General features: G+C 38.0%; 1 pseudogene across 1 annotated transcript; it reads left to right on the top strand.

Moving 5' to 3' along the window:
- Positions 1-22007: 22007 nt before the first annotated feature.
- Positions 22008-27090, top strand: LOC149237303 (choline-phosphate cytidylyltransferase 2-like; annotated as a pseudogene). The gene is made up of 8 exons (XR_016246294.1): positions 22008-22484; positions 24063-24176; positions 24387-24482; positions 25361-25403; positions 25504-25659; positions 25961-26041; positions 26143-26253; positions 26586-27090. The product of XR_016246294.1 is annotated as a choline-phosphate cytidylyltransferase 2-like (transcript).
- The last annotated feature ends 329 nt before the right edge of the window (positions 27091-27419 follow it).

Genomic DNA, 27419 nt, shown 5'->3' with positions numbered 1-27419 from the left:
ATTCAGGGGGCATGGCTACATCATTGTGCTGGTAGATTATTTTACCAAGTGGGTCGAAGCGATGCCTACATATAATAAAATCGGCCAAATAATTGCTTTGTTCCATTTTAATCATGTCATTTATAGGTTTGGTGTACCATAATCTATTGTTACAGACCATGGGAAACATTTTCAAAATCACATGATGTTTGAGCTTACTGCCAATTTGGGCCTCAACATGATAGCTCACTCCCTATTACCCACAGGTGACTAGGAAGGTAGAAGCTATTAACAAAGTTTTGAAAAGGATTCTACAATGCATGATATGGATTCACAAAATGAATTGGCACCTCATGCTTTGTGGGCATATCAAACCTCTTTCCAAACTACTACTCGATTCACACCTTTTCAATTGGTGTATGGTCTAGAGGCAATCCTTCCCATTGAATGTGAGATTCTATCATTGAATATTGTCGTCGAACTTATCCCCACCAATTTCATAGAAGAAGAGTGTCTCTTATGTCTAGCATGCTTAGATGAGACCCAACGTGATGTTGCAATGTCTAATGAGGCCCATAAGAAATGCATCAAAGCACAATATGACAAGAATGTTAAACCTTGTACCTTCTCAGAAGGTGATCTAGTCCTATTATATGATCAAGAAGCTAATAAATTAGGGGTTGATAAGCTCAAGCTGATGTGGATAGGCTTGTACATAGTTAAATGTGTTCTCATGAAAGGCACTTACGAGCTTATTGATTTTGATGGAATCTGTTTGGCATAGCCTAGAAATGGGTTACACCTCAAAAAATATTATTCTTAGGTCATCTTTGCATGGTCACTATGTACATACTATCTGTAGGTGTGCTAAGTGTGTTTGCAGTGTGTTCCCTTCGAAGTTTCTTACCATCTCTGTTAATCTTGCTTTACACTTGGTTTGCATATGTCGATGTTCTCTCAACCATATGTTGGTTATGCTGATGGTGTTAGTCGTAGTACTCGAAATATTTCCTCCGTGGCATGGGTAATTTATGCTCCTAATGGTGAGTTAGAGAGTTTACAGGGGATCTATATCAGTCACTCAACCAATAATATTGTTGAATTTAGCACAGTGATCAAAAATTTTCCTGAAGTTATTTCTCATGGCATCTGTCATATATTAGTCATACTTGACTCACAAATTATAGTACTACACTTAACCAACGTCTATTCAGTACGAAGTCCAACTATGCTACGTATGTTTTTAAGGGTTCACCTTCTGGAAAGATATTTTGATTACATCCAATATCAACACATTCCTAGAAGTCTAAATACATTAACTGATGCATTAGTAAATCATGTTTTAGACAGGAATTTGTGACACATATAAATAAAATTCAATCAACATAACACATTGAACAAGATAATACAACAAATAAGAAACATCGATAGATAGATAACTATATAAAAATTTTGGTTTTATAAAAACTTGTGTCTGAGACACATATGGCCACACGACCTATCATATCAAAAATACATGTAGTCAAAATATGGCTCTAAGGCCTCCTAGTAGACTAGTCCTGATGGTGATCATGGTAATAGAGAACCACATGGGAAACCTTGCATAACAACTGACTAATGCATTCTGGCACTTCAATGGTGTAACATTGCAGTATCATAGGGATTTGATTGACCCTAGTCTCTGGTATGCTATGGGTCAATCTCTTAATGTGACGCTCAAACTCTGCAAGAGTCTTAGCTACATTGAGATCCTACATCTCCTCTACCACTCCTGTAACTACCTGTGCTCCAACCTGTGGAAGTAGCGACTCTCCTCGTCATTGAATATAGGATGCGTCGACTAGTCGAATAGGTCCAATATATGCATGTGGAATTAATAGTTAGTCTATGATGTACTAAAAAAAACAAAAAAATTGTAAAACAAAAAAAAAAAATCAAAATGATTTTGTTTTACATATGTCACCCCATTGCTTGCCTTCAAGTAAAATGAGCTCTGTGTCTCCTCGAAATTTCGCTCCATCATATAGGTAGTCATCAATCATAATAAACTGCATTTTCTACCATTAGAAGAAAGCGAGTGTGAAACTCATCGAAGAAGTACTCACATGATGAGACATGAGGTCTACCCATCGCCTCATTCATGGAGCCCTGGGATCTAGAAGCTCAAGCGAAATATGTTGTCGACGAAGTAATGGAATCCTCTCTAGGGAAAATGATACCAAGATGGAACCATATCCAAAATTCTTCAATTTCCCATATTTTTCTCTATTTAGATGTTCCTTCAAGTTCGTTAATGCCCCCTCACTCCAATTGAACATGGTTGGTTCTATGTACTCTAATGCATATTGCATTTGAGAAATATTAGACAAATATAAAGCAGCACAGACAGCCAATCTATCTATGATGAAAAGGATTGTCCTGAGAGGAATTCGAACCACGTTGTTAATCTCTATCTTCCCAACTTTTGTTGGATGGGAACAAGGTCTAAAATGTGAAGCAATATAATTTTTGATAGTCTCACTGCCCCTTCTTGAGCCAAATATTGTGATAGGAGCTCTCCTCCTCGATAAACCTGTTAAAAAATAAATGTCTTCCACCTGTATACTAAGAATATGTGCTCCAAGCCTAAAACATTGTGTCTGAATATCCCATGTCCTGACTAGAATTTCCAATAATTTGAGTTGGGCTCTCATGCCAAGAAGCCAAAAGAACTTGAGAAGTCCACAATTTCTCAAAGCCTGAATAGTTGTTGGATCATTTGCAACATCTAAGTCATGGGACTCATGTTCTCTTTCTCTCCAAATCAAAGCCATTTTTTCTCTGGTAGAAAGTTGTAATATCATAAGAAGAATAATTAGGAGAAATCTCATGCAAAAATTTGAGTGAAAAACGTAAATATTTTTTTTGAAACGCATCCAGTGCACCCTAACTTGAGAGGAGAAAGCATTGCAGCACACCCTCCCTTCCTTGGGAGGTGCGTTGAAGTGCTCTTCCCATAGTTGATTAATGTATCTCAATGCACCTTTCAACATAGAGAGGGTGTGATAGAGCTAGGGTGAAAATCTAAAGCCTAAATGCACTTAAAACTCTAAAAAAATTGCATGAAACAAAAAATGGAAACCATGAAGAGAATGAGAAAGGTAAGATCTCCTACATGGAGCTGACAACACTGGAAATGGTCCATCGGATTGGCTGTAATCAATTGTTGAAGTTTGGGGGAAAAAAGCTCTCATAGCTCACTCACACAGAGGTAAAATGAAAATGGTAAAAGTAAAATTAATTTTTTCCTATTTATGGTCAATTTTATTATATTCTTATTATTTTGACCCAATTTTACCATTATTGCATATATTTTTAATCTTTTGATGACGTTCTGAGCAGGTTAAAGGCTTTTTGACAAAGGAGAATAATTTTATCGCTTTTTTCGAGCTTTGTAAACTCACAAAAAATGAACCCTTTGGAGTCCTATTTCATCTCTTTTAGACTCCCTAAACATGAAAATATTGTCAAGCACAGGTCTTTTCGAACTTGTTAAAGTAAATGAAAAGACATCTACCCAGTATAAGTTTAACCCTTCTTTGGAAAAGGATAGAGTATTTATGAAAAATGAATAACTTAGTCAAACATGGCTAAGAGACTCTCCCAAGTGTCATTTCATCCCTTTTCAGACTCAAGACAATTTTACAAAAAGGAACCTTTGGAATTTTCCTTTTCACCTCATTTTCAAACTCTCAAAACATGAAAAATAAGTTGAGTTACACCTTCTTTGGACTCGTAAAAACATTACACATCGATGAAATCATTGAGCATGACGAGACTAAACCACTCCTTTTCAAGGTTCGTTAGAAATACTCAGAAATATTCATCTGAAGGATTAACTTATAGAGAAAGCATATGTTATCCTCCTCAAGATTGTAAAAAATAAAGAGGTACTGACCATAAATGGTTGGGGAAACTGGGAAAACATAGTGCTTGACCTATTAATGGCAACAAGACACTCTTGAACATGACACTCTTTCACTTCATCTCTATGACTGTTGGGTTGGGGAATTTGCTTGCCTTTTTGGTTAATCATACCATATTAAAAGCCTTCATAATTGATTTTGAGTCAATGCTGCCAACTCCATAGAGTGTCGTCAGTATGTTCAAGAGAAGTCTCTCAATTGATATCTGGTATAATACTCCTAAGCCTTTATTCATGTCTATTGTTCCTAAAACAGCTCCACATCAGCATCATTTTGTCTCAAATCTTGATACTCGTTTCATGTCGTTGATGGGGGATACATCAAGGCCCTCCTGCGACGGGTCGCTTCCTGTTGACATCAGCACATTATCCAGGAAGTTGACTTAGAAACTCCCTTTGGTACCTTGGAGCTTGCATACATCAATGTCAATTTTCCTATCTCTCGGTGACAAATCCTCATCATTGGGCTCCAAGCGAAAGATTTTGTGTGGTGTTCAACTTCAGGTCCTTTATTCACACCATACGAATTGTACTATTATACCTTGAGAGTCATTAACATCATCGATGGTTTCTCTCACATCTGCTAACAAATACGTCATTGGTCTGTAATAATATGGTACCTACCATGTTCAACTTCATCTCATTTAATCGCATGGTAAGACTCATATTATCGAACAATCGAGTGAACAAGATAGAAGATGCCAAATCTAGTTTCATCCGTCCAAGATGAGTTTTCAGGATTCATACCATATCATAGAGTATTATGGCTATGATCATACAAAATATTATCCAAGCATGGGTCCACACTTTTCATTAGTGGATGACACTTTTTTATCATTGTACATGTGATATGGCTTATATGTTGAGTATGGGTATGCCTCCCTCAGTAGTGATATCATGATAGAAATGTATCGTAACAGATGATGATATCAACCAACTATTCTTGATCCGAACTTGTCACAAGGTAAATCACTTCAGTCCTCAGTCAATTCTTCTGAATTTGTACTTTAGGGGGCAATCTGTTACAACCATTTTGTCACATCTGTTCAATAGGCTTGCAAATTGGATCAATCAACATCCTTAAACACTTTGTCATAATCCCTTCACAAAGCCCTAAGCATTACTTCTCCAAAATGTATGAGTTTCTGCGACAATTATCTCAAAAACATTGTTGTTAGCCCCAACATACCTTACATGCTTGGCAACTTGCGCTTAGCATGTTGCATAATTGGGACCAACACTAGTCAACACATGTTGGTCCCTTTTGCAGGTGTGTTGATTCTAGAAATTTGGGGAAAAAATATCTCTAAAGCTTCCTCTTCCAGAAGAGTTTTAACTGTTTACTATGGATATAAATCTCTAATTCCTATCTCATCCTACTCTAATGGACCTATCCCCTATCCCTTGAGCTCTTCCTCCCATCATATTTGGATCTCAACCCTAGAATGATAAATCCTAAACTACCACTCTTACCCTATATAATTATTGCCTTCCATAGCCTCAAGGTTGGCTTTTGGAGATTGATATTGCCCTTATGTTGTTGCTTTGAGCCTAAGGATTCATCACATTCATGAATTTGGATTGGCGTTGAGCCGTGGTTTAAGGAAAGGAAGGATAAGTCTGTTAAAATTATGATGCATGTGTTGTACTTGATGGCAACCCACTTGTAGCAGAACAACTCACTTGTATATGGTAACTAGATGAATCTATAAGAGAGATATCAGAGGTGACAGAATGATGGATCAGAATAATGGTTAAAGGTTTGATATAGGGATATTTTTAGTGTGTTTTGTCCTTGATAATATTTTTTCTTTGATGAATGAAATAATTGATAAAATTATAAACAATATGTGACAAAATGCATGACAATTGTGTTTACATATGTGACAAAATGCAGGGCATTTCAAAGGAATAAGTTCAGAAGTAATGTACAATGGCAAATCACATTATAATAGGTTTATTCATAGGTAACAAAGTAATGGTACAGAAGAACATGATGATGGAACAAAGGACTATAGATCAGAATCAAGCAATTGAGGAAAAATAATGTTTTGGGTATGTTAAGTTGTATACATGGGTTCACTATACAAAAGGAGCATATACAAACGGGTTCACTGTACGAAAACATTGTATACGTATGCACGCACTTTTAGAAGAGGAAAATCATGTATGGGATGGAAAATTAAGGAAATTAAAGTGAAAGAATACCAAGGGTTCATACCATGGTATTAGCCCACAATATTGAGTGGAATAATGACTACTTGATCCCGTCCACGAATACCACAGGTTCTAAGTGTTGTTTTGGTCCGAGGTATTGAGAAAGGATAAAACTATATAAGGAGGAGAAGATGAAAGGGCTAAGTGCACAAGTAATGAATATCTTATGAAGTGTTATATTAAAAGAAATTATGCATGTTATGGGTTTCTGATGCTTTTCTTGATTTGGACTAAATATGCACCCGAGTGTTTGATGATGGATGAGATCTAATGATGGATCGGGATCATAATGAATTATCATTATGTGATATGATAATGGATAGGCTGGATCCGAGTGCTAACAAATGTTTTGTCCTTTAAGTGCTATGATATAGGGATATCTAAAGTCTGGAATAGCTGCGAAGTTATAACTTTTTATTTGCAGATCTATACGTTGGTTCGCCTTGGTGAAGGCACATATACACGCTAGTTTAGTTCTTCCAAGTAGCATATATAGAAGAAAAGATTATTGTTCAGGGATGACTGATCTATCTGATCAGTTATGATGTTCTACTATTGTTTGTCAATGATGTCTTCATTATATCTGAAAGTAAAATTGATTGTATAAGGATATTGAGTCTGGTTGATTAATTGATTGAGTAAGAAGGGTGATCCTTGCTGCTATCTATTTAGAACTCTGTAATATGACAGTAGATCTTCAAAATGTCATTGGTTGGTATAGTTTTGATTTATAAGTTTTTGTGATTCAGTCTCTTTGGAGGTATACATAGGTTTGGTTAAAGGAAGTAGCGTATACATGCAGGTTAGCTTCACTGAAGTAGCATATATACACTGATATATGATTTTTGAGGTTGCAGTTGGTTCTGGTTGTTGATGCAGTGTTCTGGGTTTAGATCCGTGTACTGGTTACAATGGTATGTTTATTCTAATTGATTGGTTGAATTTTGATTAAGTGTCGATTGATTGAGTTTTCAGTGATTGATTGATTCAGTTGTGGTTGATCCAGAGATTGATGATTGAGTTTCAGTGATTGGTTGATGCAGATGTATTTGATGGTTTCATTGAAGTTGATCCAGATTTAAACAGGAATGCAACAAATTATAGATATAACCATAAATATAGAGATGCAGCAGAAATAATACTTCATTTCATTAATGTAAAATACTGAAATATGCGTACAAACAGAAATAAACCAGCTAGGGCGATGGTAGCTTATCTCTGAGAAGAGATGTGGCGGATACATGCCTCCGAACTCTCTTATAATGAGGCTCGAAGGCCTATTGAGAAACAATGGAAAACCCTAAACATCCAAAAACCTAACCCTAGGAGATGAAGCGCCAAACTATGGACCCGTTTTGGGTAAATTGGTACATCAACTTCCCAGGGTCATAACTTTGGCATACAATCTCTATTTGACGTGCACAATACCTTGTTAGAAAGATCTATCTGAGGACTACAACTTTTGAGTGAAAAAATTAATACATGGGTCAACCCATGTTTCTCCCTTTTTTCCCAAAAAACGTTGTTTATGGCCTCGAAACGGCTCTAGAAGTTTAGGACCTGAAAAACTGCCAAAAATAGTAAATTGTGCTACAATTAAGGAAACTGAAAAACTAAAGAGATAATTGTGGGGGTCCAAGTGGGCTAGGTGGGTGGCCACCAACATACACCTAGATTATTCCTCCCCCCTTAAGAAGCAATGGTCCCCATTGTGTTGAGTGCCTCCATCAGATGCAGAAACTTCGACTAAACTTGGTCCCTGGTGAGTTGTTCTGTAATCTCTGATGTTTCTAGTAATGGTGGGAAGCATGGTCGAGGGCAGTCCACATTGAACACTTGGTGAAATCCATGGAATGGGGGAATTCTATGCTCCAAATCATTGTTTCTCACAACCTTGGTAATGGTGTAAGGACCATATCAAAGTGGTCTAAGCTTCTGATGGGCTCTTGTAAGGCGTTCTTTCTACAGGTGCAACCAGACTTTGTCGCACATCTAAAACTTGTGTGGCACTCGATGTTGATCATGTCTCTGCTTGTACTTGCCATTTTCCATAATGGAGTGGCAATAGATTGACCTATTGGGTAGAGGTGCTATGGAAGTCAGATTAGACGAATGCTTGACCTGATAGTGCAATGGTACCCCTATGGGTGAGGAGAGATGTCCCTGTCTTCTATCATGACCATATCCACCTGCTTCTGCTACATGGAGAAACCCTTCGCAGGGGCCATGGATGTGGCTACGATCTTCCCCTTACATTGAGGGCGAACCAAACAAAAAATAAATATCCTAGTCTCGGAGATGATCTTACTGCCTTTCTTAGCAAAGATCAAAGAAGTGGCAGTAGGTGGGGTTACCTCTGGTATCCTGTATAATGTATTACACAAAGAAATAATAACAACGTGAGGCCTTGACTCATACACATCATGTCGCTTCCATAAGTATAGTTGGTTTAATAATACATCACAAACATCAAGCGGTGCAACATCACACAATACCTCATCTATGAAGGGCTTGATGCTGTAGGGAAGGCGGAACTACCGGCAGACTCGAAGATATCGTCCTTGGTGAAGCCACCCGATTCGGTACGGTTGTGGGTGTGGTATGGTTGGTAGTCCCAGTCACTTCATGACATCTGCTAAAATGAGGTTCTTTTGGTTGCCACTGTCAAAAATGAATTGCATCGGCGAACCCTTCACCCACATTTGTGAGTGGAAAAGACACTCCCACTCCTTTGGATCTTCGGGCTCATTCTTCTAGACCTTGGCGATGTCAATAGTGGCACTGGGCTCCGCATCAATGATTTGCTTCCCTTTGTCATTCCCCTTGTCGAGTTCTAACTCAGGGTCGGAACATGCATCTGATTCTGAAGCCTTCAACTTGGCCACCAGCAACTGCTTGGTCCGACACTCACTTGTGTTATGAGTGGGGCTCTTATGGAACTCACACCACTTTCCTGTGTCCTTCTTTGACTTCGTGGTGTTGTTATTTTCTTGTGGCTTCAACGAGTTGTCTTGGGTCACCCCACCTTGACTTTATCCTTTATTCTTCAGATTCGCAGATCCAAAGTCTCACTTCTTTTGTTTAAACTTTTGCTCGATCTTGACAACGTATCGGTATGTCGTGCTGAGCGAGGAGATGTCCAAGAACTCCATCTCGTCCTGGATGTACCTGTGTAGGTAGCCGCAGTATTTAAGTATTAAATGCAACTCAAAATCCTTGATACCTAACTTTGTGTGAAGGGTATGAAAAATATTTGTGAACTCTGACACATCTTGGTCCCTTCCCTGTCGTAGCGTGGTCCACTTTATGTATTTGTCCTCATAGCTCCTAACAGGGTAGTATTTCTCCTTGATGGCATCCCAGAATGAATTCCAAGTGGGTGCGGCTGAAAATAGTGAACCCGTACTTTCATCCTTATGCTCGCAGTAGGTTTCCCACTAGTCCTTGACATGGGGGGCTACTTTGAGAAGTTCAAAAGCAATCTTTTCCCAGCTAGAAAAATCATGAACAGAAAAATAACCTTCTAGAAGATTTAACCATTTATCTATGACATTTGCATCTATCTGACCCTCGAATATGGGGATTTCAAAGTTAACTTGTACCTTAAAGGGTGTGGCATTTCCAGAGTAGCTGTTGGAAGCAGATGTGTCGCCCCTGGGTAGCCACTGAAGGATCTGGGCAAAGCTTTTTGTCATTGCATTCCTTTGTCACTCGAGGGCTTCTTCGAGCAAGATTTTGATAGGATATCCTACCTCATCGTCTTTCTTTTCATCATCCATGGGAGGCTGTCGGGATTTGCGAGGCTGGTCTTACAAACGTTCGACCAGTTCAAGCCCTAGCTCCTTATATCCCGACCTTGCTGGGGACATGCAAAGAAAAACAAAGGAAGAGCATACTGCTCTAATACCACTGATCCGGATTTAAACAGGAACGCAACAAATTACAGATATAACCATAAATATAAATATGTAGCATAAATAATACTTCATTTCATTAATGTAAAATACTGAAATATGCTTACAAACAGAAATGGAAATAAACCAGCTAGGGCGATGGTAGCTTATCTCTGAGAAGAGATATGGTGGCTACATGCCTCTGAATTCTCTTACAATGAGGCTCGTAGGCCTATTTATTGTTGAGAAACAAGGGAAAACCCTAAACATCCAAAAACCTAACCCTAGGAGATGAAGCGCCAAACTATGGGCTCTGTTTTGGGTAAATTGGGACATCAACTTCTCAAGGGTCATAACTTTGGCATACGATCTTTGTTTGACGCGGAAAATACCTCGTTAGAAAGAACTATCCCAGTTTTCCCAAAAAACGTTGTTTAGGGCCTCAAAATGACTCTGGAAGTTTAGGACCTGAAAATTTGCCAAAAATAGTAAATTGTGCTACAATTAAGGAAACTGAAAAACTGAAAGAGACAGTGGGGGGATCCAAGTGGGCTAGGTGGGTGGCCACCAACATCCACCTAGATCAAAAATGGTGATTATTTTTGAGCTTCAATGTTACTGATGGGTCCAGTATGAAAATTTGATTAAACATAGCCTTCATATTGTATTAATGTGTACCAGGAGTATCCAGTCCAAAATTTTATGAAATGTGGTCCCTGGAGGATACTGAGGGTTGGAGCCTTCAGTGAGGAAGTCAAAGCTTCCTGCCAGTAGTGGCTGGTGATTCGATCAGGGGGTTGGAGCTCCCTTCTAGTAGCATCTGGAGAACGAGTGAAGGTGGTAGGCCGATGCCTACGTACTGTTAAACATATTAGCTAGCACAAGAGCTACGGGGTTGTAGTTCCCTTCCAATAGAAGCTGGAGAATGAGAGAAGGTTGTTGCATTCTACATGTGGGTGTCTACGTACTAGCAAGATTGTAAACAACATATTCTTTATATTAAAAAAAGGACAAAGACAACAATAGTAGGTGGTTTTTGTCCTGCATTGGATTTCCACCTTAAATCTTGGTGTTAATGTGTGTTTCTTATGTGTGATGGTTTATTATGTTATTACTGCACATGGTTACTATATAATGTTTAATAAAGTACTGATGCACTGATTAAAGATCAACATATGATGAATTAACTTAATCATAAGTTCATTGGATATATGTTGGTTTCCTTAAGAACAGTTGCGTGCACACACAAGTTCCCTTCACTGAAGTGGCATATATAAATCTGATTATGAAATGGAAAAAGTTATTGATTTGTAAATAATGATTCCCCCCCCCCCCCCTCCCTCTTAGTATTATTTCCAACAAAGTCAACTTGGGGAGACATCTACAAAGTCAGACTTTTATTTATGGTTGTAACTCTCTCCTATATTTGTTAATACAAATCGCATTTTGTTTTCCTATATTTTTTGTGTTATGTTTGCACTCATATATTTCAATGTGATGCTCACTCTTAAATAGAGATTTTAGATTATGCTACGTGGATTTTGGTTTCTTTTCTTGCTTTAGTCATGCGTGCAGGTTCTAATTATAGTGCCTAGATCTAGGGTGGGAACTTACAAGAAAGGAGTAAATGAAGCCTTGTTATAGATGACAGGTAGGCTTCTTTCCCATTTTCTAATTTCTCTAAGGGAAACTTGAATCTTTTTGTCTTCTATTATTATAGGTCAGACCACTAGATCTAGGGAATTCACCTTTGTTCGTAATCGCGAAAATGCCACATAACAATAATAATTGCACAAGTTTAATATGTGACCCAATTGCATTACACCATAGTTTGATACATTTACATGTGATTTTTGTGGCAAACAATTCAACTCTACATAAATGTACCAATACTAAATTAATGAACATTTACATATGCAAACCCAATACTTTGTTAAATAAAGATTTACAAAGCCCTGTTAGCATGTGTTAAATTAACCCTTCATATATATCCTTATTGATTTGAAATCACCCGTAGATGACCTTAGAGAAATAATGAAGCTATTACAGACTCAAGTGTTGTGGTGTGCCTATGTTATTTTATGCAACAGATCGATAAGATTGCGAAATACATAGGAACTGAAATAGTAAGAGAACACAGTTAGCAAACACATAAACACAACAAATTTAATAAGGAGTTCACCCAATCCTCCTGGGCTACGTCTCCTGGTCCAGCCTTCAGTGATGGCCTTTCTATTGTGTCTTAAAGCAGAGTTTTTACAATAAGGAGCTCAATTTGAGTCTCACTTAACAGACGATGATCAGTAGGATTGTACTTGGATTCCCCTAAGTCTCTAGAGTACACAGACTCCCCTTACTGAATCTCGCACTCAACTGGTCTCAGTGGTATGAGTCCAATTTGGTACTCAATACCCGACAGGTATACATAGAAGAGTTGCTTGAACCTCGCAAGCCTTCTCTGGAGTTCACAGACTCTTGGACTCTCTCTGTCTCTGTATGCTCGATGCTACCTTTGTTGTGTAGGTTAGATCGGCTTCTCTGTCCTCTGCAATTCACTTCTTTCTTTCCTCTCGGCTTTCTGCTTCTCTTTCTCTGTCTGCCTTTACTCTTTGTCTGTTCGTGGCTTAAAGCTAATCTGCTCCCTGACTGTTCGTTTCCGCTTCTCGGCTCTCTTTATCTCCTGCCTCTTCCCGCTGGAATTCCCCTACTCTGCATCATCATCACTGTATAACACTTCACAGAGAGGTGGCCACTTGTTTCCTCACGAACTAAGTGTCAGTTCTCTTTGAACGGTCGTTATTTCCATTGCTCCAAGATTGCCCGCGAAACTGATTCCTCTGCCAGCTCAGCAGTCATGTCGGACCTCAAATCTTATATGACTCAGCCTATTTCCCCATCGAATGTGGTCATCCATCGAATCATTTCTCTGCCGTTGATATGGAGCCTCCATATCCTACAGTCTCCATCTATATCAGGCGGGTAAGTAGCATGACCTTTACACGCACTATGTGAGTGGTTTTCTCTCTCATCCGCTGGAGGCGTGTTGCCCAGTGTATGGCATCAGGCGGGACTCGGTCGAACCCGCTTACCGCTTGAAGCCCTTTCGATATCCTGCCGGTTTTAGCATGGGACCCGCCTTCTTACGGAATCAGCAATTTTCATACGATTTTATGCTTTTCCTCGTAACCGAGCACTTGGGGGCTTTCCTTCACTAAGGGGGATGCCCTGCAATACACGATTTGTGTATCAGAAAATGCCTCTATTTTGGATTTGGCCTCCCGTTTGTCAATTTGTGCCAATGCGCGGTCACCATGGGTCAACAGTCTGCGCGCTTTGACCGAGGTTCCTCGTTGTTCCGTGTTGACCACAAATTTCCATTGTTCAAAGGTTATTTCTGATAAACTCGATATCCATAAGAATTTGAAGTTTGACATAATTTGAAACAGTCATGAAAACTTAGAGAAGTTTAAGGATCCAATTCGGATCACGGCCTTCCCACTGAAAAAGCTTTTGGACCACCAAAAGTTGGTATTCAAGCATTGACTAAGTGAGGGTATAGTTGTCTCACTTGTCCCATCTCTATCCACTTTTCACTGCTTGGATTTGAACCCTAGAGTCCAATCCTGAGGTACTCAACATCTCCCCTGCATGTCGTCCTTACCTTTCTGTCCAAAACCGTATCTTCCTGCAATTCATTGAGATATTCAGGTAACAGATCATCAACAGAAGACAATTGACTCTACTCTTCGGGATCTTCAATTAATGAAGGTTCGAATAGTCTCAAGCTGCCTGCATTAACAACTGAGTAGATGTGCATGTAAGCTAGTAAATAAAGGTGGAAAGCATTCTCACCAATTTTCTCAAGTATCTTGAAAGGTCCATACCTTATTGGCTTTAGCTTTTTACCTTCACCTTGCATTATGTCTTTGCTGATATACAACCAGACTTGATTACCAACTTGGAAACTATGATCCATTCGATGCTTGTCATGCCTTGCCTTGTATTTGGCTTGGATCTTTTCCATCTGTTCCTGTACTGCCTGGTGAATCTCTTGGATTTGTTCAATGAACTTGGTTTCCTTGTCCACGTCACTATGTCCATCAACTGCTATGTCTTTACCAAAGACAAAATCCAAGGGAGACCTTGGTGTGAAACCAAAAACAAGTCTCAAAAGGAGATCTCTGTGTAGAAGAATGTTTTGCTCGGTTGTAAGCATGCTACACATAACACAAATGTTCATCCCAAAGTTTGGGATGCTTGCTGCAATAACCTCTAAGCAACTGGATCACTATCCTATTGACCACTTCTGTCTGGCCATCTGTCTGTGGATGAAAGGCTGTGCTTTTCTTTAGTTTGGTGTCCATCAGTTCCCACAGACTCGACCAAAACTTCCCAACAAATCAGGTGTCTCGATCAGATACAAGGAAAGTGGATAATCCAAAATGAACCCATACATGCTGAAAGAACAACTTTACAGTTTGTTCAACTGTAATCTGTTTATTACAAGGTATCAAAATACACATTTTGCTGAACCTATCCACAACAACATATAAATAGTCATGACCTTTCCTAGATTTAGGCAGTCCTCCAACAAAGTCCATGGAAACACTTTCCCAAGGATGAGAAGGAACTGGTAGTGGAGTGTACAAGCCTAGTTTTCTATTGTTGGGCTTGCTTTTAGCACACATGGTACACCCTCTTACATATCTAGAAACTGTCTCATTCATTTTTTGCCAATAACAAAATCTTTGCAGCTGTGAAACCATTTTACTTACCCCAAAGTGACCTGATATTAGAGAAGTGTGTGCTTCTCGAATTATCTTTACTCTTTCAGTTTGTGGAATGCATAGCTTCCCACAATGATGTAAGAGTTGGCCCTTAATGTGATAATCCAATTCTTATACTTGTTTTCCTTGACTTAAAGTTGCATATACATCTTTAAAATCTATATCTTGAGCATATTGTTCAATGTAGCTCTCATGCAATGCTGAGTTATTCTTAAGTATAGTAGATGCGTTTATAATTGGTCTAGATAACATATCTGCAACTTTATTGTGTATGCCCTTTTTATATCTCATGACTAAATGAAACTGTTGTAGAAAACCCATCCATTTATAGTGTCTTGATTGTTGCAACTTAGTTTGGGAGTGTAGATATTGGAGTGGTTGATGATCAGTATGTATAACTGTCTCTTTGCCCATTAAGTAATGTTTCCACTTTTCCACACTCTGTACTAATGCATACAATTCTTTATCATATGTGGGATCGTTAACTATTGCAGAATTAAATGTATCAGAATGATAACATATGGGTTTACCGTGTTGTATCAACACTGCTCCCATGGCATAATCATTGACATCCATTTGGATCTCAAATGGTCTTTGAAGATCGGGCAGTGCCAGTATTGATGCTGTACTAATATTTTCTTTCAAGGTGTCGAAGGCTTTCTGTTGTTTGCCTCCCCACTAAAACACCTTGTTCAATCCTATTAAAGCATGTAAGGGAGCTGCAATTAAGGAAAAGTTAGAAATGAACTTTCTCCAATATTGTGCTGCTCCTAAGAAGCTTCTAACTTCTGTAGCAGATTTGGGTTTAGGCCAGTTTACAATGACTGCCACCTTAGAGGGATCTATCTTCAATTCACCACCCCCTACTATATGTCCCAAATAATTCAAAGATGTTTTGCCAAATTCGCATTTTGAGAGTTTAACATAAAGTTTTTCTCTTTTCAAAACATCTAGTGTCTGCTTAACATGCTTTAAATGTTCTTCCCACATTTTGCTAAATATAAGAATGTCATCCAGATATACAATAACAAAATCATCAAGAAAAGGTCTGAGTACATCATTCATTACTCTCATGAAAGTAGCAGGAGCATTAGTTAAGCCAAAAGGCATAACCAACCACTCATACAATCCTTGCTTTGTTTTGAAAGCAGTCTTCCATGCATCTTGTTCTGCAACTCTGACCTGATGATATCCACTATGCAAGTCTAACTTGGAAAAATAAACAACTTCCTTTAACTGATCTAATAGATCATCTATGCGAGGAAGGGGATAACAATTTTTTATTGTTATCTTATTCAGTGCTCGGTAATCAATGCACATTCTCCACGAGCCATCTTTCTTTTTCACCAAAACGATTGGAGACCCACATGGTGATGTGCTAGGTCTGATGAACCCTTCTCGAGCAACTCCTACACCTGCTTCTTGATTTCTGCATTCTCTAAAGCGGACAACCTGTACATTCCAATGTTAGGCAATGGAGCATCTTGTTGCAAATTAATATCATGCACTATTTTCTTTTTGGGTGGCAGACCTTTAGGTTCTTAAAACAAGATATCATATTTTGAAACAACTTTTTCTAAATCAACTTGTTGTTTAGCATCATAGCCCTCAAATACTTTGGTTTTATCAGGTTTATTTTCCTCTACAACCATTAGTAAAAATTGTTTGCATGAATTTAGAATTCGTTTCATCTGCTCTGAGATTATAAGAGTATAATTATTCTTGAGCTTATGAGCCCTTACAATATATTCGATTCCATCTTTAACGAGGAGATACTTGTTCTGAGCTCTGTAAAAAATATCTTTTCTATCATAAAAGTAGGGACTTCCTAAAACAATTCCACATATATCCAAAGGAACTATATCTAACTCAACCTCATCTAAAAGTGCTGACCCAAAAGAAAACTTAAGTTTACATTGTCTAGTCACTTGTAGTTGTGATTTATCACTTAACCAACTTAATGGGTATGGTTTCTTGTGAGGTGTAGTCAGTGACCCCAACTTCTTTACAATTGCTTCAGAAATTAAATTTACTTGTGAGCCACTATCAAACAAAATATCAATCTTTTGATGCTTGGAAATAACTCGAATATGGAAAAGCTCATGTCTTTTTCTCTCATTTTCTTCATTATTAGTAGATTATGCAGAATTACTAATAGATGCTTCAGATTTTTTACCTTTTATACCTGTGGCTGCAATGGTTGTTTCATCTCCTAAGTCCAACCCAAAATCTTTCTGAATAGTTGCAACAGTCTTCTTCTTCTTTCCCTTGAACTTCTTAGGTCTCAGCGCCAGATGCAAGATCCAACAGTGCTCATCATCATGCCCATCCTTCTTACAGTAAGTGCATGAAGACATGCTTTTTTGTGCAGTGTTGGCCTCCCTCTCTTTCCATTTCTGTTTTCTTTTCTCCTTATTCTTGCTTGCAATGGGCTTGGATGATCCCCCAACTTCTGGGTTCCCAATCTTTCCTCTAGCTTCTAGATGCATAGCTTGAACAGATACCTCATCTATACTAGTGAGATTAAACATGAGGATAGTGTGCCTCATGTAGTTGTGTAGACCACCTATGTACTTCAACAGAGTCTCAGGCGAGTCTAATGAAATTCCTAGAATCAAAGCTCTTTTCCTAAATTCTTGGGTGTAACCTTGTACACTTTGCCCTTTCAATTGGCGAATAGTTTGCTAGCTTATCATGGCATGCTGCATGTAAGCTAGTGGATATAACTGTTTTTTTATTGCAGAAACAAATTCACTCCAAACAGAAAGAATCTTACCATGTTTCTTCATGTCAACTTGTGTCCTGCCTTCCCACCATACCAAGGTAGTGCCTCCGAGGTGTAGGCTGACCAGCTAAATCTTGCTCTTGTCTGAGTCAATACTCTGCACTCTGCAATAAACATCAATTTGTCTCATCCAATTATCCATCTTCTCGGCATTCAAATCTCCATCATATATTGGTAAATCAAATTTAACATATAATTTAATCAAAGATGTCTTCTTTGTATGTTTAGGGCTATTAGGAGGTGTGAGAAAGTTTTCTTCTTTCCCTTTGCCTTTTGAGTGGCCATGGCGGAGAGACTCTTCTTCTCCTTTATCTTGTTTGGAGCCCGATGAATCTTCATCTTTGTGTTTCCTGAAGTCCCTATACATTTCCTCTACCATGGACCTCATGGCTAGGAAACTATCTATAAATTGGGGCTTGGTCCCAAGGGAATTTCTTCTGACATTTTCTTCTCAGGATAGGCTCTCCCAATTTCTGGGTTAGTTTCAACCAACTCTCCTTCTCCTTATTTAAGCTTTGATCTAGTTAGCATTCAACAACAAAATCCAACACAAGCTTGTCTAACCTTAACAACCTATAACTCTGATACCACTTGATCTGAAATCACCCGTAGATGACCTTAGAGAAATAATGAAGGTATTACAAACTCAAGTGCTAGGGTGTGCCTATGTTATTTTATGCAACAGATCGATAAGATTGTGAAATACATAGGCACTGAAACAATAAGAGAACACAGTAATCAAACACATAAACGCAACAAATTTAATAAGGAGTTCACTCAATCCTCCTGGGCTATGTCTCCTGGTCCAACCTTCAGTGGTGGCCTTTCTATTGTGTCTTAAAGCATAGTTTTTACAATAAGGAGTTCGATTTGAGTCTCACTTAACAGATGATGATCAGTAAGACTGTAATTGGATTCCCCCAAGTCTCTAGAGTACACAGACTCCCCTTACTGAATCTCGACCTCAACTGGTCTCAATGGTATGAGTCCAATTTGGTACTCAATACCTGACAGATATACAGAGAAGAGTTGTTTGAACCTCTCAAGCCTTCTCTGGAGTTCACAGACTCTTGGACTCTCTCTGTCTCTATTTGCTCGATGCTGCCTTTGCTCTACAGGTCATCTTAGCTTCTTTGTTCTCTGCAATTCACTTCTTTCTTGCCTCTAGGCTTTCTGCTTCTCTTTCTCTGCCTGCCTTTACTCTTTGTCTGTTCATGGCTTAAAGCTAATCTGCTCCCTGATTGTTCGTTTCTACTTCTCGGCTCTCTAGATCTCCTGCCTCTGCCCACTGGAATTCACCTACTCTACGTCATCATCATTGTGTAACGCTTCACAGAGAGGTGGCCACTTGTTTCCTCATGAACTGAGCGTCAGTTCTCTTTGAACGGTCGTTATTTCCGTTGCTCCTAGATTGCCCGTGAAACTAATTCCTTTGCCAGCTCAGCGGTCATGCCGGACCTAAAATCCTATATGAATCAACCTATTTCCCCATCGAATCTAGTCATCCATCGGATCATTTCTCTGTCGTTGATCTCGAGCCTCCAGATCCTACGGTCTCCATCCATATCGAGCGGGTAAGTAGCATGACCTTTACCCACGCGATGTAAGTGGTTTTCTCTCTCATTTGCTGGACGCATGTCACCCAATGTATGGCATCAGGCGGGACTTGGTCGAACCCGCTTAATGCTTGAAGTCCTTCCGATATCCTGCCGGTTTTAGCATGGGACCCGCCTTCTAGCGGAATCAGCGATTTCCATACGATTTTATGCTTTTCCTTGTGACCGAGCACTTGGGGGCTTTCCTTTAATGAGGGGGACGCCCTGCGATACACGATTAGCGAAACTGCCTCTGTTTTTGGATTTGGCCTCCCGTTTGTCAATTTGTGCCAGTGCGCGGTCACCATGGGTCAATGGTCTGCGCGCTTTGACCGAGGGTCCTCGTTGTTCCATGCTGACCACAAATTGCCATTGTTCAGAGGTTATTTCTGATAAGCTCAATATCCATAAGAATTTGAAGCTTGCCATAATTTGAAACAGTCATGAAAACTTAGAGAATGTTTAAGGATCCAATTTGGATCACTTATTAAAGACAAAAAAAAAAGTTATGAGAATACTGTCCCTAAATGTTATGTTGCACTAAGGTATTTTATTTTATAGTAAATTTAAACAAAGTTTTTGTTTTCTTTAATTAGATTTATGTATATTATTAAGAAAAAATTATACAAATTTTATATTTCTAATTTGTTACTAGGGAAAGTAGAAAAAAATATAAAAGCATATAAAATGTTTTTAACTAAGGTCTTAAAACAAAGTAAAACATAAATAAGTAGTCAAGTTCAAAATGATAGAGATTATAATTATAGATAAACTATAAAGACTATGTGTAGTGCTAGGAGATTTTCACTGAGAATTTAAGAACAAAAAACTAAAGATAAACTTCATTTTTTACTGTAGGGAGAGTCCACATGGATCTGAGTCAGGGCCAAGTCCCCCTCATCACTAATTTGAAGGTCTAGGTTGGCCAATTTCTTAGGGAACTTGTTGAGATTGTGGTACATTTTGTTGACCTATTATTGCAAAGCATTAATGCAAACAATGATTCTTCATGAGCCTCATTTCTCTCACTGAGAACCTTGCCCGTGATGGTCTTTAGTTGCCAATATAATTCCATGGTTTGCATGTGTTACGTGTGTCTTCTGTGAGTGTTTCTAATGTTATGAACCCAATATCCAACATCTTCCTCCACCTAGATATATGAAAGAAATATTTTTTTTAGTCTTGCTTCACTCAGTGTCCTCTATTTCTTCTTCTATGGAACGAGGAGAGAGGTCTCTGTAACTATAGCACCCTCCTCCCACACTTACCTAATTTTACCAGTCCACCAAGGTAAATATGTGACGAAGAGTTACTATGATATGATTCAACCTCCTAGATCACCTTAAGGAAGTGGAATCGAAAAAACAAAACTTTAATGACTTTTCTCAGGTGCTACAGTACCCCCAAGGGCTAAAACAAAACTTTAATGACTTTCCTCGGGTGCTACAATACCCCCAAGGGCTAAGCCACCCTTCCAGGTGAACAAACCCTAAGTTAACTTGCCTTTAGCATGATATGGACTCTCAGTCGCATGCACAAGCCTATATAATATATTAAATTAAAAAATTATATGTAATTAAGGTATTTTAAGGTGTTAAATTTATTTATATTAAGTAATAATACTATTAATAATATATTGCAAATTAGATATCATTTTTTTGGAATTCAATTGGGTTAAGTAAGTCATTCATCTATGACCATTTCCATGAGAGGTAGTCGTAACTGACTAATTTCTCATGGTTTTTGAATAGTCCACTTAGCACTCATTACATCTAGTGATGCACACAAAAGTGATTAATATTATAAATATATTACAAATTTGCAAATATTACTCAATCAATAATATTAAATTAAATATGATTTTAAAAATTATATTTAACATTTTTTCCCTTTTAATTTTTAATTTTTTTCTAAATACAAATAAATATATATCAATTTCTTTTCTGTTTTAATTAATATATTAAATTTAATATTAAAATACATTTTGATTGATATATAATGGGCATATCTCTGAATGGTGAATATTTATAGAAATTATGGTCTATTAGTTGATTAGATAGGTTTTATCTAATAATTATATAAATATTTCTATTTTTATAATTAATAATTTAATAACTACTGTCAAACGCAAAAAAAATTAAATATTTTTATTTTTTTATTTAATAATCCAATAACTAGTTATATACAAATTTAAATAAGACATAACGACTCACTATATACTCACTATAAGACAAATTTAAATAAATTGATAACTAACCAAAATATTCAACCTAACTTAAATTCAAATTTAAATTTAGCTAATTACCATTACAACTCTCGTGCTGCTACCAACCGCCCAAAATAAATATAACCTTTATATTAATACCAGCTACCCACAATAAGTATTTAAAAAGAAATTTACAAAAGCGTGCTCACAAACAAAATCCCATTCATAAAATAATTTTAACTTTATCATAATAAATCAAAAATCTGTTTTAACTTGATCATAATAAATCAAAACATTATTTCTAATTATATTCAAACCATGCAACCTTACACCCTTTATACTATTTCCAGAATAAAAGACATAACAATTATCAACCTCACAATTATCACATGTAACAGTTAAGACCCATGTTACCACCATCCCTTTCAATACGACAAAATATCTTTGATCCCACTTGCAGAATCGAATGTACCTTTGTTGCCATTGAGGGTTAAAAATATCATTGTGCAAAACCGCGGGGGCCCCGGCCGACTTGCAGTAAAGAACGCGGACTAGGCGCGTATGCTATATGTAGCCGGCAAGACGCGTGGCCCAATGTTCACGCACAATCGAGCCAGGGGTTCACTCTCCACTCGCTCCAAGTGTACTCGCCGATATATGCTTACTCGCCCATAATCTTGTCAGATCATCCCATCCTGAATTTAGAAGAGTTGATCTTTTTTAAGCTAATCGTTTCCTGTGCTTAGGGAATTTTTTGCTTCGATTTCGTTGGCGATCGCAGTGGCATTTTACACAATTGAGAAGGATAAAACGATGGTTCGCAAGAATCCAAAGAGACCCGCCAACAAGAGAAATGATTCATCGAAGGTGGATCAAGAACCCAGGCAGCAGAGCTGTGCAGAGACTGTCTACGATCCGCCAGTGAGATTCGAACCGCACCCATCTCCACATCCCGAGAAGGGCGAGTGGACTGAAAAGCCCGTCAGGGTCTATGCGGATGGAATTTATGATTTGTTTCACTTTGGGCATGCGCGATCACTGGAACAGGCCAAGAAACTGTGAGTATATGTTTGAGAATCTTGGGCCAATGTTTTTGTTATGGTTTTAATTATGTCTTAAGCTCGGGCAATATATTTATGGTGTGACCATTAAGTTAAACTATGCTTCATTTATAAATTGGGGAACTGCTGGATATTGCTCATTCGGTTTAAACCCTTGGTAGAACCTGTTGCCCTGTGCTCAGATTTCTAATACTATGCGAGGCGGTGATGTGACAATCCATAGGATTGAAACCTTGACTTCTGTATTGTAAGCTTCTTTCTGCTGGTTTATAAGCCATTGAAGCACCAAAAACCACATACAATTCTGTGATAAAGGGAATTTGCAAGGCATTAACTGCACCAAGAGCTTTCCAAGTCTGGAAGTTAATGCACCAAAAGTTTCTTGGAAGTTGGATTTGAGGTGCAAGTAATCAAGTTGATATGAGATCATCCTTCCCTCTGAATGGGTATTCCAGAATGATGCCTTTTGTATGGGTTTGGCCTGTGGTTGTTATCTATAGACTATGTGGTGCTGCAGTGAATCTCAGTAGATATTATGACAGACTGCAGTGGCATATCCCTATGTTGATATTTGGTTCTACATTTATACTCCCCCTTCCAGATCTGCTATAGCAAATCCCATCTGTCCAAAATTATGTGTGGCTGTTTCACTGCTCTTGTACTTCTGAATACAATAAAACTCTGTTTTTATCTGCATATCAAAAGTAGATCCAAAAACTAACAAATCTGCTTTTGCAAAGCACTCCTGTATCAACTCCTCTTGGTGCATGAACATTGAACCTCCTGGTTAAATTTTCAACACATCTTATATTCTTATGATGAAACTATTTCAGCAATTCAGGTGTATGTCTCTCTAGTTGAACCTCAGTTTCCCCTTCAGCATCATCAGTTTATTCCAGCAATTCAGGTGTGCCTCTCTAGTTCAGCCTCTTTTGCCCATTTAGCGTCATCAGTTATTGGCAGGTTCTTCCATTTAACTAGGTACCACATTGATCCTCCCCATCACAGAAATGGCTTTAATCTCTCTGTCTAGCTCTTCCATCGTTGAATTGTACATCGCTTGGCCTCACTTTGCTCTGATCGTTCCTGCTTCAGTTTCAATTCTACACTTCTATTTCCACATTTAATGCCATTGGATTGGGATGCTTATCTCCTTTTGGATGGGGAATCGGAACAATATCATGGCAATTATTTGAGTCAGTCAAACACATTAACTTTTGTACTAAAACTGTTAAATCTCTTTCAATAATCTGCAAACAATTCACTTCGAAATTTAGTGAATACAATTTGCTCATATCCTCCTTGATCTGCCTGGGTCCAACTAACTTGGGCATTTGTCACTTTTGTGTGTGAGCTTGCTGTGAGAACTCTAGTTTTACTGCAGTAATCAAGTTTTATATCACATCGACATAGGCCCACTGGTGCAGTGGGTGGATCTACCTCAGATCAATGAACATTAATCTTCGTCACCTTTATGCATTGTGGTTTTTGAGCATACTATGAGAACCCGACATATTTCTGCAACAAGTAAGGTTTTCTCAGTACTTATTGATGAATTTGTTCTCACAATGGCAGGTTTCCAAACACATGCCTCCTTGTGGGTTGCTGCAATGATGAAGTCACTCGCAGGTATAAGGGAAAAACTGTAATGACTGAAGCTGAGCGCTATGAATCCCTTCGTCATTGCAGGTCTGGGTTGATTTTGGTTTCTTTTTCCCGTGAAACAACATTTCGATGTTTTTTTTTAAATATATTTAGAATCTATGTAATCGGTCAGCTATCCATCACTAAGAATGATTTGAACCATTAGTTCAGCGTTGCAAAGTATTATCTCATGATTGCATGAAGGCATCCTTTTTAGATGACACCCTATTGATTTGTGTATGGCACTTTATGCAGGTGGGTTGACGAAGTTATCCCAGATGCTCCATGGGTGATCAATCAAGAATTCTTAGACAAGCATAAGATTGACTATGTAGCCCATGATGCCCTTCCGTAAGTCACCACTACATGAACTCCCCTAGTAATGTGTTAATTATTTTGCTAATATAAAAGAGGAGAAATAACAGAAAATCTAGGCTAAGGTAGGTGAAATTACAAAAACTGTAATTTGTCTTGAAGAATTAGGTTTTAGTAAGACTATGGATACCATAAAATATAATCCCAGTGAATCCTACTGGCTAATATTTGCTAACAGGCTATGTTTTTAAAAATTTTGTTTTTTTGGAAGGGCTTTCTTTTGAGCTTAAAAAGAAAAATTATCACTGGCCTGAAGAGTTAGGACCACAAGTGACTCAGTTATGTAGGTGAAACGATCCTCAAGGGAGAACCCACTGAACACAAGTAATTCCATTTGGCTAAGCTGCCTTATCAGGGGGCTCTTCCTTTGAAATCACCTAGGACTTGCACTTGGCACCAATATTTGCTTGTTGATATGGGGGAATTCAACTTTCGTGGCTGGCTTGTTCTGTTTTGAAATTTGTTATGAACCTGTTTGTAAATAGGAAAAGAATGCCAAAGTGACAAGAATCTTTTTTCTTGCAATAACTATTAGCAGATCTTAGCAATATATTTTTAGTTTTTTCCAAGAAAAACCCCTTCGTGATCCCAAGATTTGCTTCCCCACATCTGTAGATACTATCCCTAGCAAACCTGTTGGCATAGATTAGTATGTCTCAACCATGGGGATTCAAAATGGGCCTGCATGGAACTAGTTAAAAGCCAAGTAATATGGGTAACAACCAGTTGAGCTAACCCTTTGGTCTAGAGATTGGCAATATCTATGTTATGTAGTGAATGATTTTTCTCACGAGATAAACAATGCATATATCGTTGACATGATGGTAAACGCTAATATTTTTATGCTTTTGCAGGTATGCCGATACCAGTGGAGCTGGCAAAGATGTCTATGAATTTGTGAGTATTAGGGCATTTGTAAATTGTGGTTATGTATTGAGTATTATGATTGAAGTATGTCTATTGCACTAGAGAAGTTTAAATTAATATATTCTTCCAGGTCAAGTCAGCTGGAAGATTTAAGGAAACAAAGCGGACCGATGGTGTCTCAACATCGGATGTCATAATGAGGATACTTAAAGGCTACAATGACTATGTTATGCGCAACCTTGATCGTGGATACACAAGGAAAGACCTTGGAGTTAGCTATGTGAAGGTAAGAGGAAACTCGTGTGTATGTTATTTCAATGCTTGTCAAGTGTGGTTCCTTGTTCAACTGGGCTGAAGTTTGTCCTGGCCCAAAATCTCTATCTTTTGGTTAAGGAAACTCGTTTACAGACAAAAGGTCTTTAAGTTCTATCTTAAATAACACTGCAAGGAAGCACGTCGTCCCATTACAACACAGCTACTTGAATTGTTAGAAAATTAGAAATGGTCTAAACATTGAAAGTTAATTCAGAAAAACTCTAATTCTAGACAAAGATAACAGTTGAGTTGTGGATGTCTATTGTTTTCAGGAAAAGCAATTGAGGGTCAACATGGGAATAACAAAACTACGTCAAAAAGTGAAGGAACAACAAGAGCAAATGGGGAAAAAGGTGAGCTATGCCATTTGTTTTAGATCCATCTGTAATTAGTTAAAGTATTTGGACTATTTCTTTTGAGATTTGTATATTTATAACATTGCCTGTTGTTGCAGTTACATACGGTTGCCAAGACAGCTGGCATGCATCACAGTGAATGGGTTGAGAATGCTGATCGTTGGGTGGCTGGCTTTTTAGAAAAGTTTGAAGAGGGGTGTCATAAGATGGTGAAATTTTTACTTGCCATAAACTTAAGTTAGACCACGATTTTTACTTGCCCTACACTTAAGTTAGACCACGATGGACCTAGGGCATTGGAATATTATTGTTATGATTGCATCTGAAGCATCTGAGAATGTACTTTTCCATTTCTTTTTGGAGTATTCTCCGTGTAAAATTATAAATTACTAACCATTCCATTTGTTTTTGTAGTATTCTCCGTGTATAATTAAAGACTACTAGCCATTCTTAATATCCAGCAGTATTGTGATTGTGATTTCAACTCCATATTCCTAGAGCATTTGCAGACTTAACATGGACTTGTGAAAATTGCTTCCAGGAAACAGCAATTAAAGACAAAATACAAGAGAGCCTGAAGAGGCAGAACTCAAGAAGCCCATCACCTTCAGAAATGCTGGAGAACACAGTGCAGTAGCATAAACCAGCACCCGAACGAACCATTTCCCACCGCAAAATGCCAAGTCATACATTGATTCTTACTAGACAGTTTTTGTATGTCTCCTACATTTTGCTCAGGAAACTGATGTAAATTGATCTAATTTTGCTTAGAGTTCATTGCTCAGGAAACTGATGTAATTTTTGTATGTCTCCTACTTTTTGACATTTTGTTCAATCGCTGGTTGTTTGTATCGTTTCTCTTTCATCATATGTTAACCGTATCAAGTCCTATGGTGTTACGATCAAGCACCGTGATGCTCATAAGCTATGTAATAAATCAAATTGTTTTTGAGTTTTGACTCATGTCTCTTTGCTGTTAAGTATTCCTGATTCTGGAATTCTGGATTCAAAGAGCATTACCATGATAATGGATTTTTGTTATCGTATTCCAAGATTTGGTTCTGTAAGTTCTATGGAAGTGTTAATGGACTGTATCCATTAAATATATCACGGCATAATGATGTAGCTTTCCAGAGGTTCAATTTTTTTCTTTTTTCCTTTTTAAAGTATTACAGCCATATTTTCGAATATTGAAGCCACAAATACATCGTCATCTAAAATACATGACGATGTATTTGGCACTATATTAGTCCCGATAAATAAATAAACACAAGAAATTAAAATAATAAATTCATTAAGTCACTTCATTGTTATTATAGGTGGGGAAGTTAATGGTAAATATAAAATAGGGATGATTCCTGATTCTGGAATTCTG

Source organism: Pinus tabuliformis, chromosome 8, assembly GCF_031772625.1.
Source record: "Pinus tabuliformis cultivar Carrire ecotype Pingquan chromosome 8, CPIR1, whole genome shotgun sequence".
NCBI classification, from domain to species: Eukaryota; Viridiplantae; Streptophyta; class Pinopsida; order Pinales; family Pinaceae; genus Pinus; species Pinus tabuliformis.
This window is presented reverse-complemented; position numbering and strand designations above follow the sequence as displayed.